At 47.2% G+C, this 17,303-nt stretch overlaps 1 protein-coding gene across 1 annotated transcript in view; it reads left to right on the forward strand.

The window, feature by feature from the left end:
• Positions 1–17,303, forward strand: part of MAML2 (mastermind like transcriptional coactivator 2) — a 233,158-nt gene that overhangs the window by 202,806 nt on the left and 13,049 nt on the right. The gene's annotated exons all lie outside the window — the stretch shown is intronic.

Raw genomic sequence — 17,303 nt, forward strand, 5'->3', positions numbered from 1 at the left:
TTGTGACATAGTAAATTCTCAGGAACTGTGGAATCCCCTTATTATTAATAAGACCTTTTTATTTTGCATCCTTCAAAATTTATCATGTTTCAGTTGAGCAGATGATATCAAACTGGCCTTGACGTTTCTTTGGAGGGGGAGTGAAATTTGTAATAATATTAAAATCAATATTTACACAGCATTGATTCATTTATTTGCTTAAAGCCATTGGTTACCACATCCCCAAAGATACTAGCAAATGTTCCCGATGTGACTTGCAATCTTCACTTTCCCAAGACGTTCTGAAAAGAAAATTTTATCTGTTGGTCACCTCCTCCTCAAAAATGATTGCGTGAATTGTGCGTGGTTCAGTATTCTTTGGCGTGAACAGGTCTCCTTTTGATTGTTAATTTACTTCATCCCTCTAAAGGTAGCTTTGCCATATTGCAGATCCAAGCAGCCCAAATTGCATTTTATGCAAAGTATATGCTAATTATGCAACTTAAGTGCATTCATTGTTAAGTTACCTCTCAGTTCTTTTGTGTCTGCTCCTGGCAATTTCTGCAAAAAGTTGAACGAGGGTGAGAGGAAGTGTCTTTTTTACCTGTTTGTTCATGCTAAGATTTACTTGTGCTTCTTTTCAGACAGCAACAATGCTTGTCAGTTATAGTTGTGATTTCTTTAATTGGTTAAAGCAGAGAAGATGGGAAAAGGCTTGCTTCTCCCTCAGAGAGTGGTCAGTATACTGACTGCATGAGCTGCCTTGTATTCCTAGATTTACAAGATCCAGTCATTGAACATAGACGGATATAACTTTGCTTTGGATGGCACTGGTACAGAGAGGTTTATTTTAAATGCATGGTGGAGATCTGGGCTAGTTAAAGGTCCAAATAGGAATTGGGTAGCATGCTTGGAATCAGTGGAGAGAGAATGGCCAATCAGACCATATGGCCACTCTGCTTTATTTAGTTAGTTCATTTATACCCCTCCTTTCTTCCCAATGGGGACTCAAAGTGGTTTACAATGTTCTTCTTTCCTCCATTTTATCCTCACAACAAGCCTGTGAGGTAGGTCTGGGTGAGACTGTGCAATTGGCCTAAGGGCTCCCAGCAAGCTTCCATGGCAGATTGGAGATTCAAACTGAGGGTTGCCAGCCCCCCAATTGGGTTGGGGGATCCCCCTCCTCCAGACCACACCCCCAGCTACTGCTCAGCTGACCAGCAAGGAAAGAAATGAGGGACTTAATTATCATAGGCCTTTCCAGGCAACCTCATGAGGTAACCCACAGCACAATGATGTCGCTTTCTGGGTGCCAGGAAGTGATGTCATCACATTACCAGGTGAAATTCTGATATTTGGGTAAAAACTGTTGTGGTTTTACCACAATACTAGAGCAGTCCCAATGTGGCAACAACATGATGTCATTACCAGAACTGACATCTTTACATCACCAGGTGAAGCCCTAGTGTTTGGGCAGAACCATAGAGTTTTTGCCCAAACACCAAAGTAGTTGTGGTGTGGTAGCAACATGATGATGTCACTACCGGAAGTGATGTCTTTACATCACCAGAGCATGTGTGCTCTCACATGCACAAAAGGTTAGTCTCCCCCAACCACCTGCTATCTGAAGCGGTGTTCCCCAGGTCCTAATCCAACATGCTAACCACTACAATACACCAGCTTACTTAAAGCACATGGGAAAAGAAATACTTTCAGAAAAGATATACATAACAACGAATATGTGAAGTCATTCTCTTAAAACTTTTGACATACCATGGTGATGGTTTTAATTTCATAACTCTAATACTTAACATTTATATAACATGTCAAGTGCACTTTGTGCTTCCCATTACCATGCAGTAAAACCTTACAACAGTCCTGTAGGGTGGGCCAGCATCATCTCTATATTGTGGAGAAGGAACTGAGGCAGGGAGAGAATGGTTTGCCCAAGCCCACCTAGTGGCAGATGTGAACCAGATGTGAGCCACTCCACTCTTACTTCTTCACGAAGTTCTATGTTGCCTCTCGCCAAATGAGTTTGAGAGGTGGTATGTATTGATGCGCCTTAGAGAAATGTGCATAAAATCAAGAAGTCCTTTAAGGGGGCTGTTTCAGTTCTCCATCCTTGCATACCCATGGCTGATTAGAAAAGATTATCAAAAACAAAAGGGCGGAGGGGAGGGGAACACCCGCCTCCAAAAAGGGAGTTTAATCCTCCAGAAAAGAAGTACTTCATTTATTACAACCATACTTATCTCACACAGAGCAAGAGGATTATGCGATGGCGTTTGTGCTCTGAGTGATTGCGGCGAGACAGTTACAGGCATAATAGACTGGCAGGCTTCTGGAAGGAAAACGTTTGCCGTTGTATGGTTTGGCTGCTGACTGCAAGAATAGGGCTGCGCTGAAATGGGGGGAAGGTGCAGGAAGTCAACCCGCCGCAAGGCAAGAGGAACACGCACACCTGTCCCGCATTTAAATCCATTTTGTCTCCATGTATTGGAGGTAACATTGACTGGTGCATATGTACGTGCAGACTGGTCGTGCACATATATATCAAGTTGGGGGTGAAGATAAATATTCCATTTGGGGAGGGCCGGTTGCATTAGGCTTTATGCATGTATACACATCAGATGCTACACCCAGCATACGGAAATGAGGTTGCGGGCAGGTTGCTACACTGTAGATTGATTGTAAACACCACAACATGTGCATCACCTGAACAGTGCCTTTGAGCCAAGATGGCCAATCACAAGGAGTGGCCTGAAGTGCCCTTATGGATCAGATGTGCTGAAACGAATATAGTCGGCATTGGTTAGGGCCTTGATGGGAAGCCGATTAGGAGGGCCACCAAGAGGCAAGGAGAAGAGTAAAAGATTCTGGGGCTCCAGAAAGGCATTGCCAGCTCCAGGTTGGGAAATTCCTGGAGATTTGGGGGGTAGAGCTTGGAGTGGGTAGAGTTTAGAAGGGAAGGGGCCTCCGCAGGGTATAATGCCATAGAGACCACTCTCCAAAGCAGCTGTTTTTTCCAGGGGAACTGATTTCTGTGGCTTGGGAATCAGCTGTAATGCCAGGAGATCTCCAGCCATCACCTGGAGGCTCATGCCAGGGAAAGATTAAGTGAATAATATTTCTAAAATCCACTTAATGCAAATATTTCTCAAACCGGAAGTCTCAAATATTTCTCAATTGCTATACTTGATGCAAAAATAATGATCAACTCTCATACAATATTTTCAAAAGACTTATCATAATACACCCTTCAAGGTGATATTCAATGTCCCAGTGTCCAGAGGGGTGCACTTTGTAAGCCCCCCAGAGTCTTTAACGATGATTCTCCGTGTTGCAGACAGAAATCCATCTGGTGTAGCAGACAGAAATCTGTCTGTGTCTCCAATGCAATTAGATTGATATCTTTTTTGTAGTTGTAGTTTCTTCTTTTTCTGGAAGAAAAAGAAGCTGGAAGGGGCCCCAAAGCTGGAAGCTGGAAGGGGCCCCAAAGGGGTCCCCCCGCCCTACAAGCTGCCAACAAAATTAGCTTGTTTCGTGTGATGTCCACTTCCTCAGGGGCCAATATTATTCACTTAATCTTTCCCTGGTGTGGGTTTCTTGTTGTTTGGCATTTACTTGTGGGGAAAGCCTCTTTACTTTTGGATCTCACCTGGAGGCTGGCAACTCTTGCCCTCCCATTTTTCTTCAGGCCCTAGAAGTAGGCAAGGTGCTGTTGGGAGATACTAACCCCACATCTGTTCTCACTAAGCACCTTGCTCTTTGTTCTTCCAAATTAGGGAGAGGACAGAAAGGGACTTTGTGTATGCCGACATGAGTTCACAGCTTTCATGTCACAATCGCACAACAGGGAACAGAGACTTTTCACAGGCTTGTTCTGAATTCTTTCCAAACAGGATCTTGAGAAGTCTGGGTCTCTGAACTGGAGCTGTGGAACAGGGGGACGTCCAGGCGTGAAAATAACTTTAATTTCTTACTGGTACCAGCTCTTTCACGGGGCTTGAACCAAAAATGGGACGTACCATTTCACCCGCTTACCAGTACTCTTACTTTCACCCGTGGGTCTCTCCAAATCCAGATATACAATCCAGATTTGACAGAGTTCACCCAAGACGAGGATGCCTTCTTTTCCTCCTCACCCCACCTCCATCCTCCTTGCCTTTGTGCAGGACACAAAAGAGCTTGGCTTCTAGAGTTGCCTGGAAAGAGCTCAGTGCAGTCATGTGTAAAGTTTACAAGACACTGCAGCAAACATGTCATTAGGCGTCAGAAAACTCCTTCGATCACACCCATGTCTTCATTTGCAGAGGGAAAGGAAAGGAAGGTCTCCATGGAACAAGCCACCAAGAATATTATGTGTTAAACACACACAACTCTCCTTGGTTACCCACACCAACCACTTTTGGTGTTTGGGGATAGGAGGGCCTAAATCTCTGTTTATTGTAATCATGTTGCTTTTCTCTTCCTTTTGAGTCGGGTTATGTAACCTCGGGCCCTCGACAGTTCTACCAGCAGAGTGAAAAGGTGAAGTGCTCTGATCCAAAATGGTTAAGTCAGCTCCAAGCTATTTATAAACTGCGGTTGGACTTTCTAAATACCTGCATGCCTCTGATGTCAGTTTTGGGTTGGAAGCAAAAAAAGCAAACAGCTTGCAAAGCAAGGGAGAAATGAAACAGCACCAGGGCATTATTGTTTCAATTTTTTTTTAAAAAAAATCCCCAAATGGGATAGATAAATAGGAGTGCAGGAGCAAATGAATGGAGAATAATTAGAACATCTTAATGTCTTAATTGTCTCTGGGGGGGAAGCAGCGATGGCTAGATGTTTGGGACAAGTGCCATCTGCTGGATATTCCAGATACTTGTCTAAAAACATCAGAAATAGAACTAAGAGATCTCACACACACGCCAAACTCACAAACTGAAGCAGATCCACATTTTCTGCCACATTAGACTGATACAGACACTTTGGGGTTATGTGCATGTTCTCTGTGCTAAACATAACCACTGTGAATGTCAGAAATGCAATTCTGTTTTCTGTAGAAAAGTGTGAAGAGATCTGGGATATCTCCTTAATGTCTTCCATGTTGAATAGGTCAATGTCTGCTTTAAGTTGTTTCTTTCTAGAATCAGGTTAAATGAGGATTCTTCCTTTTCTTTCTTTCTGGGTTATGTCAGGCACTGCGCAAGAGAAATGGAACTTAGTGGGGCAAGGGACACGATTAAAGTTCTTTTACACTGGTATTTTTGCATACCAGAGATTTTCAGATCTCTCAGTTCATTGGTAACTAACTACATATTCCGTTTTGTGAAGTAAGGCCATATATATATAAGCAGGTGAGTGCAGCCACACATTTGGACAACATCTTCCCTGCTGCTTCCATCCTTCAGGACAACCTTGTACTCTTGTGGGTCAATAGACCACCCAGGAACAGTGTGGGTGGTAGGTTTGCCAGGTCGCCTGGAGCCCAAAACTGGGAGTAGGGGGGTTAGGGGCCCTCACATAGGGAATATTTACCTCATACAAAGCGTATGCTTGCTGAAGAATACTTCCTTGTCACACTGGGAATGATGTCATTCCCAGGGTGACAAGGAAGTGCTCCGCAGTGCACGGGAGCCCCTTGCTGGGCTCCTGGGCCCATTCCCGTCCCTTTTCCCCTACAGGCCAGATGAGTGGCAGGGGGAAGAGGCTGGGGGTACAGGATCCCCCTCCCACCGGGGAAATTAAATCCCTAGTGGGTGGGCAAAGTGGGAGTCTGAGGCTCTCATTTATTTGCATGAGCCAGAGAATTTCCAGCCCCCTGCCCCAATTTTCTGCCTCCGAGGAACAGAGAAGCAGGAGACAAAATGGCATCTGCATAGTGACACTCTAGAAATGTCTCTGTGATAAAGACCAGGGGAAGCAGCCTGGAGCATCTCTCCAAGATCACACAGTGATCCTCCCTGAGCTCCACCATCTCCAGGCACTGCTGTCCAAATCTCCCAGCATTTGCCAAGGGAGTGTTGGGAATCCTATGGGAGTCTGCAGCAGGCTGGGGAAGCCATCAAAAACTACCCTCCCCTCCTCCTCAAACAGATATGCCATTCCATGAAAGGAACTTGCATTGCGCTGTCAGAGGGGAACTCTAAGCTACAAGCCGTAGTGTTGACACTTATGCTGTTTACAAGAGAAATCTTTTTTTAAAATGGCAACGTCAGCTGACAGCTAAACCTCTACATCACTTCCAGGGGGAGCCCGGAAGTGATGTAGGGTAACTCTAGGAATTGCTGGAAACTCTATGGTTTTCTCTGGAAGTGATGTGGAGGTGTAGTCGATGTTGCACCCCCCTCCCCATGTTCCCATGTCTAACCCTCACACCAGTTGCTAGGCATGGCCTAGCAGCCCTAGATAGGCCCAGTGGATCTGATTCCCCTTTCCTGCCTGCCCAGTTTTGCTTTCCCTGAACTGAATTCTGAAACCGTTTTAACGCTGAATTGTTCCCTAAGAACATGGGGTTTTCACTTCCCACTCAGAATTGCTTTGCATTTTGGAAAGTTGAATGCACTGAAGATAGCCATGGCAGGACAAAATGTAGGTATGATCTCATTGTCCGACCTTGACTAGCAGAAGAATGTGAATACTGAATTGGAACCCTGGCACACATACTTGTGGTTTGAGTGAATGAAAGGAAGGGAGCGAGAGAAGCAGCGGACTTTAATTCCAAGCTGCTCTGAAGAGGACAATCACTGGCCAGGCATTTATTAAATCAGGCTTGAAATATCTTGTACAGAACGTCAGACAAAAAAGAGGCATTACATACCATGGGGTTTTTTTTTCTGGTGTGTTTTTTTCCAAAAGCCAACTCTGCAAACCACATTTTTATTTTTCTTCACTAGAAGAAATTATGCATAACAACAACAACAAAAAAAGATTGCATAAATGATACAATTGACGCATGCAGGGGGGTGGAATTACTCTTGGCTCTAATCTTTTCTTCTCTGATTCAATTCATCAGTACCATATAAAAGATTACACTAATCTCTTAAGAACATGATGGCTTCGGAATGTTTTCATTCTCTCTGGGCCTTTTGTCTACGGCCAAGGAAGAAACGTCTGGGTGATATTTTTACCTTGATCACTTTCATTTGCTTTTGTGGGGGGAGGGGGTTAAGTGTTTTCCAATCAAATGAATGTTGGCATCCATTCCCCCCACCCGCGCATCATTGTTGAATTAGTTCTAACCCCTGCTGATTTAAAACAAAAGAACTTAGTTCTTTTGAGGAAATAGATACTTTTAACAGTGCCATCCTATGGCGAGTTACTCCAGTCTAAGCACATTAAAGTCAATGAGCTTAGACTGGAGTAACTCTCCATAGGATTGCACTATAAAAGCCCTACAATATGCTGCCTGTAGCTGGGAACGACATACTGTTCATTCTGGTGTCTTCCTGCATTTCAGCCTTTGCTTTATTTTTATTTATTTAAAACATTTATTAGCTGCCTTTCCACCTTAGAGGAGCTCAAGGTGGCTTACAATATAAAACAGAAACAAACAAACACAGTTAAAAACTACCCATACATTTAAAAGAGGCTAAACAAAAGCCTTCCTAAATAAAAAAAAAATCTTCAGCTGCCTGCTGAAGATAGAGAGTGAGAGGGCCAGGTGCACATCCCTAGGGAGATTGTTCTATGGTGGAGCTACTACCAAAAAGGCCCTTTCTTGTGCACCGATCAACTGCTGCTTTCAGGGTGGCCAGGTTCTCTACTGTGGTGGGGAATTCCTGGCCCCCAGCCAGCCCCTGTCAGCCTTCGCCCCCACTGCTGCTTACTTCCTTTGAAGCAAACAAGACCAGGATAAATCTTTGTGCCACACAGATGAGTGGATTCTTCACACAAGGCTTAGTGGCCGACCATCTGCTTGGCATGTAGAAGGTCCCAGCACCTCCAGTTAAAAGGATCGGATAGTGGGTGATGTGAAAGATGCCCTTGTGAGACCACAAAGAGCTACTACCGGTCAGAGTAGGCTGCAATGTCCTTGATAGATCAACCATCTGACTCAGCGTAAGGCATCTTCATGCATTCATGTGACTGATACAAATACACACCACAAGATGTGATGTCAAAATGAGCTTCCCCCACCCTTCTCTGGGTGAATGCCGGATGGGGTCTCACAGCATGATGATGCCACATCATGTGATGGGTGTTTGCACAAACTATAGAATAATCGCCACAGCAGTGCTGGTTCCCATGGCACATGTGATGCGTCACCCAGGCCATTGGAACCGAACCACAGTCAGACTTCCTCCTGAGCAACTACATTTCCAAGGGGGACTTCAAAGGAAAGAATGGGAAGCTCATAACAAGCACACTTCTGTAACTTTTTTGCTACGTACTATGCTGTATCTTAGCAGCTATGCCTCGTTAGCATCAGGAATGTATAAATTAGAACCATTTTAAAGCTCAGAAACCTACTTTAATCAACTCCTTCCTGAAGCAAGTATTTTCCTTGGAAGTTACCTCATACCCCCTTTCAGCATGCCGCATGCTCATAGTAGTCAACGGAAGCTTACGGGTGGGGAATCACGGGCTGATTCCAGACGGCCCTCCCCATGCCGAAATGTTTCGGCATGGGGAGGGTCATCTGGAATCGGCCCAGGAAGGGTTTGTTTTATTTTCATCTCACCCACCCTCTAAGGAAGGATAATATATGTAGGGCCACTCCCTACTTTGATCACCACAATCCTAAGGTAGGTAGCACTGAACGATGCTAATTGGTCCCAAGTCACCAGGGGAACATCTGAGCTGAACAGACATTTGAATGTGGATCTTCCCATTCTTGTCTGATGCTCTAACCACTATTCTCATAATCCTGAAAAAATCTGCCATCACCCCAGGAGATATCTTACAGAGAAAGAAGTGGGCGCATCACACGAGTGGAGTTTAAGCACTACCATTTTTCAGAGGGTAGAAAGGTGGTAGCTCTACAGATAAATGAAAATCCAGACTCTTTCTTCTTCTGTGAAAAAAATCTCTCATACTTTAAGAATGTAAGCTGTTTAAACAGAAACTGGGTTTTTAAAAATAAAAATCTTGGGGAGGGTGAATCAGTGCTCCTGGATGAGGAGGTGCATCCATTAACCGTAACTTGGCCAAAACCTAGCCAGGGAAGCCCTTCTGGAAAGGGGATCTCTGCACTGGTGAATCAGCCCTGTACCTTTCCCAAGCAGCATATTAGTTTCGAACAGGGTCTTGCTAGCTGTGTTTTGTAGAAAATCCATGGACGTTTACTACCCATCTCCACCTGCAATGATCAACCAAAGGAACACAGTGGGGGTGTCCTAGCAGCACCTGTCAGTCCAGTGAGGCCTGGCTGCTAGCCCATGTCTAGAGTCTGAGGGCCAAGCTACACATGACGAATGACACTTGAATGGCAAGTGTATTTCTCCCTGTTCACTTGCCCTCCACTCAATCCACTTGCTGTTCAAGTGTCATTTGTCATGTGTAGCTTGGCCCTCAGGCTCAGCCCCCGGACTTACCAGGAAGAGGGAATGGGAGACAGTTGGGGGACAACTACCCAGCCACCCCAACGGACACCCAGGGCCAGCACAGACCAACAAGAGAAGGGGGGAAAGAGGCACCCCAGCCACAGGAGGGCAGAGCAGCTCCTAAGCCCCAGAGGGTCAGGCGGGGCAGGTGGAAGCCAGCTAGCCCCACCCTCCAGTGGGAGGCTAGGGGGTCGGGCAGGGAGAGTGAGGAGGACTGTCAGGAGGGAAATAGACCTGAGGGAGAAGGTACAGGGAGCAGGGGCAGCCAGCCAACAAGCCAGCCAGCAACCTTATCGGCAGGGGAGGAAAAGTAGCAGCAAAGGCAGCTCAGGACCATGCCCCAGCCTCCAGGCAAGCTAGAGGGGATTAGCTAGGACCAGGAGAAGCACTCAGCAGGGAAAGCTTGGCAGCCAGCCAGGAAAGCACAGCTGTGGCTGATCAGGGCAGCCAGCAGAGAAAACCCAGGTGTGACTGCCTGAGACGAGGGCCGTGGCTAGAGTGCAGAGGGGTGTGTGGCTGGCAGGTGGAGCTGGGAATAGGGGAAAGGATATAAGGAGAATCCACCCACAGGGCGTGGTGGGTTGTGTAGGAGTGTGGTGGAGAGAGAGACCAAGACCGACAGCTGGATGGAGACAGCCGTCATGAAAGACAGCCAGGCTGTGTCAGGATGAAGGGACCTGCAAGTCCTTTAAGGCTGAAGTCAGGCATGCCGGCGTCTCACAGGACAGCGCCCATGGCAGAAGCTGATACCCCATGTGAATAGAAAATATATCCTTGAAAATAACCTAGACTCTTATGTGAAGTACAGGGTTTCCATAGGAGACATCCAGGGATTCCTAGGCTAATGTCAGAAAGGTTCCCTGACAGTAGGGAGCCGCTTCAGAAGACAAGTAATATGCATTAGTTATGGTTTGTTATGAAATATCAGTAAGGAAACTTCATTGTCAGAAGTGAGCAATGTATGAATCATTCTTATGTTCCTAGGAACTGCGGCTGCCAGCTCCAGGTAGGAGAGTTTCTGGAGATTTGAGAGAGGAGCCTAGGGGCAGAGTTTGGGGAAGGAGCTAGGAAGTGATGCAATACCATAGAGTCCATCCTCCAAAGAGGCCATTTTCTCCCAGGAAATTGTTCTCTGTGGTATGGAGATCAGTCATAATTTTGGGAGAACACCAGGCCCCACCTGGAGGCTGGTGAACCTGTTAGGCCCATGAGGGCTGCAGCTCAGTTTTACAATATCTGCTTTGTTTGCAGAAGATTCAGTCCCTGGCCAGTACCAGACAGAATAGGCACTATTGAGCAAAATAGACCAAATGTTCAAATCATTATAGTAACTTGGTATCAGCACTCACGTAACCTTTGGGAGAAGCCATGACTCTGTCATGTCTTCATGGCAGAAGACTAACTTTGCATGCAGAAGGTTCCAAGTTAGGGTTGCCAGCTTCCAGGTGGTGGCTGGAGATCTCCCAGAATTGTGACTGATCTCCAAGCAACAGATTCCGCTGGAGAAAATGGCTACTTTGGTGAACTCTGTGGCATTAGACACCACTGAGGCTCCTCCCGTCCCTGAACCCCACCGTCTCTAGGCTCCACCCCCCAAATCTCAAGGAACTTTCCAACCCAGAGCTAGCAGCCCTATTCCAAGTTCTCAGTCCCTGGCATCCAGTTCTGGGTTGGGAAATTCCTGGAGATTTTGGGGGTAGAGCTTGGGAAGGGAGGGACCTCAGCAATGTACAACGCCATAGAATCCACCCTGCAAAGCAGCCATTTTCTCCAGGGGAACTGACCTCTGTCACCTGGAGATCAGTTGTAATTCTGGGAGATCTCCAGCTACCGCCTTGAGGTTGGCAACCGTACTGGTTAAACCATCTCCCCCCCCCCCTCTCTCTCATATGTTAGGAAAGTCCTCTGTGGAGAACCTGTAGAACTGCTAGGCAGAATAGGTAGTACCGAGCTACATGACACAACTATCTGTCTCGGTACAATGCAGCTTCATGTGTAAATGGATTGACCCTTGAGTCTGACAACCCTAAAAGACTGTATTATATTTGAACAGATGTAATTTATTTCATTGTGAGCTTTTAGATGTTTGTCCCATTAAGGAGTCTGTAGTCTGTTGCTGGCACAGCCACAGGGTTGCCAGCTCCAGGTTGTGAAATTTCTGGAGATTTGGGGGGTAGAGCCTGGAGAACACAGAGTTGGGGAGGGAAGGGGCCTTAGAAGATATAATGCCACAGATTCCATCCACGAAAGCAGCCATTTTCTCCAGGGGAACTGACCTCTGTCATCTGGAGATCAGTTGTAATTCCGGGAGATCTCCAGATACCACCTGGAGGCTGGCAACTCTACATACCCAGGTTTATGCACAAGCTAAATAAACTACAGTTTAGAGCCTCATCAAATTAGGAGAAGCCACTTAATAATTTTTAAAAACCCTAAATTTCAAGTTTTGCGTAATTGGTTACACAATAAAGGAGACAGAGATAACAGACTCTGAAATAGACATTTGTCATTCTGATAAGTTAAAAAAAATACACTGGGAGGCAATGCTATGGGGGTCTCTTGAACTTGGCATAGTTTAAACCGGCCCTAGTTGTTGGGCTGATTTGACCCCCTACCCTATGCTGAAAGTAAGAGTAGGAATAGACAAAGAAAAGAAAGATGGAAGAGTATGTAGAGCAAGCAGGGCCGGTGCATCCATTGAGGCAGGTCCAGCAACCGCCTCGAGTACTGAGGTGCTGGAGGGGGCGCCGGGGGCGGGCGCACATGCCGCGGAGCTGGCAGCAGCAGTGCTAGTGGCTGAGCTGGAGGGACGGGAAGCCGCCCATGCACCACCCCGGCCGCCTGCTGTGCCTGGCCCGCAGCTGCTGCAGCCTCCTAGCCCTCCCACCCCGCACTGATGCCACTGCCAGCTCGCGCCCCTGGCTGGGCGCAGCAGCTGCGGTCCAGGCACAGCAGGCATCCATTGCGGCACATGGAGCAATGGAGCAGGAGGGCTGGGAGGATGCACACATGCCTCCCCAGCCACCCGCTGCGCCTGGCTGGGAGCACACGCCAGCGGAGGCAGCGCAGGACAGTCTGAGCAGGCAGCCTCCCAGCCCTCCCACCCAGCCGCCCCGCACCGCTCTCAGTACATGGCTGCGGGCCAGGCATGGCAGGCGGCTGGGGCGACATGGGGCAACTGAGCGGGAGGGCTGGAAGGCCACCCGCGCACTTTCCCAGCCACCTACCGCGCCAATGGGGCCAGCTTGCAGTGGCATGCGTGATGATGTCACACGCAGTGACATTATCACGCAGTCCGGGCGCACGCACATGGGGGCAGCAACAGACCTGAAGCCGCCCCCGGCCTTGGGCGCCAGAAACACTTGAGAGCAAGGGATGTTAGAAGAACAGAAGAATAAATCTCTAAGAAGCTAAACCTTGCCTTATTTTCTTCTTGTCTGCTTCAGGCCAAAAAACCCAATGTTTGTGGAGTTTTCTTTTAATAACCGGGGGAGGAGGGACGGCAGAGTATGTTGTGTGACCCTTCTGGACTGTGACATATTGGTGCTTCAGGTGATGTGTTATGACATCACTTCTCCTCTTCTTTATCCTCCCAGCAGCAGCTGTGCCCCCATACTAAGAAGTGATTCACTGCTAAGCAAAGGATAGTTCTACACCCAAGTGAAGTTGCTTTTGCCACCGAAAGTTCATCGGCTCTGAGTCAGAGAATATGGAACTTTTGCATGCACCCACATACACACTCAGCCCTTTAAAGAAGAAAACAGGGAAAACATAAAAAGAGGTGCCTTTTCAAATTGTGTGGGGTTCTCTGCACTTGCAATTTTTTTTAAAAAATGCAATCTTTTACTTGCCTACCAATGCAGTTTTTTTAATTTTGCTACCCTTCTTTATTTGACTGTCACATACACCTACTATGGCTACTGGCGAATGCATGGGGGTGGTGTCCAGAATCTATCTCTCTCTCCCCCAGTCTGACCTCTGTGTGTTCACTTGACCTGTACAGAGCCAATGTGTATTCACTTTCTCCACACCTAGACTCTGTTTGCAATGTGTACCCTGCATTTTGGGAACTGGATCAGAGAGAGAGAACGAGAGAAGTGGCATGCCTATAGGCCCATGCTGTAGTCTTCCTACAATAGAAAAGTTTTCTGAATAGAGCCTTTATCCAATGGAGGAAGACTTAGAGTCTCTCGACATCTGACACGTGAAGAACACATGTCGAGAGATGCAATGGTAGCCAGGAAGGGTCGTTTAAAAAGACAGAGCTTGCGGCAGGGCAAATGCTTTGCTATACACTGGAGCTGTGTGAAATGCCAGAAGGGAAAATTCAGTCCATTAGAGCCTCCCCAAGTCCAAGCTAAGCTCTGGAAGGCAGCTCCAGCCCATTTCTATTCCATGCTGCCCTCTGGTTATGATCCCACACAGTTTTAGACTGGAGAGATTAAATTTACAGAGCCTTTGAGGAGGCGAAGATGAAATTGACAAACCCTCTGAGGAGCAATCTCCACTGGCTCTGTCTTTTTAAACTACACTTCCCAGCTAACATTGCGTCTCCACTACAGTTGATTAACACATGCCGAGGCATCTCGGGCAGAGAGACTCAGTGGAAAGAGTTATGGGAACCTACCCATTGCTTTTATACCACATGGCTTCTCAAAAGAATCTTGGGGAATGTGTTCAATGAGATCCTTGGCATTTTCTGTTAACAATCCTTAACCCCTACGCTTCCTCGCAGAACTACAATTCTCAGGCTTCCTGGGGAAAAGGGGATTTTTTGCTGGATTCTGTACCATGCATAGGCCCTGGGATTATACCTCTGCAGCTTTAAGTAAATTGCAGAATGTAATAAAATGACTGCTTTGTTACTAATTCCAACTACACATGGATGATTCGTTTCTGGATATGATCCATACCTGCAGAACTTGCCTAGAATATGTCTCAAGACATTTGCCCTTAAAAATGCAAAAGTCTCCATTTCTTTTGCATTGTGGGCATTTCCGAAAAAGGGCAGTGCTGTTTGTTTGTTCGCACATGGGCACTCTGTAGCTCAGACAGGAAATATGCCAGACTGCCCCAGCAGGAGGCTGCACTGAGCACGTGCAGGAACGAGTAAGACACTGCTTAATGATTAATCATCACTGTCAACCTTTGTTCTTGTTAAAGGCTTGATTGTCGGACAAGGCTGGTAATGAGGGCACTGTTTCCTCGTCTGTTGCTACGAGATTGCTGGAGCTGAGAACTGCCCAAAAGAAGGACGTGCTTCTCTCTGGGGTCCTATTTAAAGAGCCAGAGTGGAAGCATTGTTGTTGCACCTGCTGATGGCCCTACAGAGTTACTGCAATGCTTCAGAGCTGCAGGAGTGAAGGATGCTTTTTTGATAGTATCTTGGGTTGGAGGTTTTAGGAGGATTTTTTGGTAAGGGAAGTCATGTATATGGTAAACGCCCAAGGTTGTAACACTGGGGCCTTTTCCTGGGGGGGAGTGTAAAAAAGACAAATAAGTGGGCTCTAGATCAAATCAAGCCTGAATTCTCCCTAGAAACTAAAACGACCAACTGAGGCTACCATACTTTGGTCACATCATGAGAAGACAAGATTCTTTGGAAAAGACAACAGTGCTAGGAAAAGTGGAATGCAGTCAGAAAAGACTTAGAACAAGATGGCTTGACTCAATAAAGGAAGCCACGTGTACCAGCTTGCAAGATCTGAGCATGTCTGTTAACGATAGGGCGTTTTGGAGGCCTTTCTTTCATAGGGTTGCCATAGGTCGGAGGCGACTTGACGGCACATAACACACACATTTGAGAGTCATTATGAACATGGACTAGATGTATTGTCGAAGGCTTTCACAGCCGGAGAACGATGGTTGTTGTGGGTTTTCCGGGCTGTATTGCCGTGGTCTTGGCATTGTAGTTCCTGACGTTTTGCCAGCAGCTGTGGCTGGCATCTTCAGAGGTGTAGCACCAAAAGACAGAGACCAGGTGCGGTCTCTGTCTTTTGGTGCTACACCTCTGAAAATGCCAGCCACAGCTGCTGGCGAAACGTCAGGAACTACAATGCCAAGACCACGGCAATACAGCCCGGAAAACCCACAACAACCATGGACTAGATGGTCTGTATGGCCTAGGGTTGCCAGGCCCCCTCAATCTCCCAGCGGGAGATTTGGGCCTGGCTCTTACCTGGGAGGGGTGTGCGCGCATGCGAAGCGCATGTGTGCTCCTCCAAGCATGAAGACATCACTTTGAAGTGATGTCATCACGCAGCCCCCTGGCTTGCGCCGTTGGGGGCTGCTGCAGAGCGCAGGAACGCTCCTGCACTTCGCAGCAGCCCAAAACGGGCCTGATCCGTGCCAAAATGGGCGTGGATTGGGCCCACTTTGGCGCGGATCAGGCCCATCGTGGGCCCCTGCAGAGCGTAGGAACGCTCCCGCGCTCTGCAGTGGCCCCAACCCAGGCCAAAACAGGCATCCTGGTGGTGGCTGTGCGCGGGGGCGTGCAGCACCGCAGGGGGGCGCGCATGGAAGGTGCGCCCCCCCTGCTGGCCAAATAAGTAGGGGCGGGGGTGGGAGGGTGGGGGCAGGGGATCCCCCGCCCCCACCGGGGGTCTGGTAGCCCTAGTATGGCCCCTTCCAACTCTATGATTCTATATGTGAAGCTGCCGTATATGGGAGTCATAGCACTGGTCCAGCTGGCCTAGGACTGACTGGCAGCAACTCCCCAGCATTTTAGGCAGAATAAAGTGTTTCCCAATATCTGGCATCTTTTAACTGAGATGCTGGGGACCAAACACACAAAGGTGTTTCCCATCACCTGCTACCCAAGGTCCTTACAGTGGAAATGCTAGGGATTAAATCCAGTGGTGTTTGCATGCAGAGAAAGTGCTCCGCCACTGAGCCCCAGTTCCTCTGAGGCAGGCAAAAAGATGGCATGGCAGGACTTACTAGCTACTAGGTGCGGTCACTGAAAAAAAAAACTCTGTTGTAGTAAAAGAAGGGTATGAATGAGGGAGATCCACCTGATGGCATCTTGCAAAGGGACCTAAAAAAGTCTGGAGGCAGGTCTGATAAGGGGCAGATAAAATTGGTTTTAGGTTCACATCTGGCTTGCAGGGCATCAACTATAGATAGGTGTGATAAAGTAGTGCAGCAAAGAGTAGAAATTACTTTGCTTTGTGGTGTTCAGCTGTTACCAGTGTATTCAGGATCTATCACAAGCGGCTCGTTTGTCTTGAAATATCCATTTCAGGAACAGAAAATATAGCGGGGAAATCCTGAGAAGGCAAAAGAACAAACGTGCACCATCCACTGCTTGCAAAATGGGTTTGGTGCCGTAAGGGTTTTCCGTTCATCAAGATTGTTAGAGGAGGTTAAAAAGTCATGCAGTCGGTGTCAAGTTTGGATGTTATCCAACTTGCATGGAAAACAAAAGCATGGCTCTGTACTTTGCAAGTGAGAGGAAAAGGATTTTTACCCTACAGAAGTGAGCTGCGGACATCTGGATTGTCTATACAAAGGGAAATCAAATGAGTCCCATTACTGGATTTTGCAAGGGCATCACTTGAATACAGAATGCAAAATCGGTCAATTGTAACATAACTTTCCAAAAACTTTCAGAGGGACACCAGCTTGCTGACAATCTCAGCCACCAAGCCTTTCTTTTTTTACAGTCTAAAATAATCTTAGTGTCAGTCCCGCAGATTTCTGCTTCATTGGCTGCATCATTGGATGTTGCCTTGTTGTTGCGCTGTAGCAGTTATTCACGGGATCATCCAGGCTGAAAAATCCAGTTGTGAA

Source organism: Eublepharis macularius, chromosome 3 (assembly GCF_028583425.1).
Source record: "Eublepharis macularius isolate TG4126 chromosome 3, MPM_Emac_v1.0, whole genome shotgun sequence".
Classification (NCBI taxonomy): domain Eukaryota; kingdom Metazoa; phylum Chordata; class Lepidosauria; order Squamata; family Eublepharidae; genus Eublepharis; species Eublepharis macularius.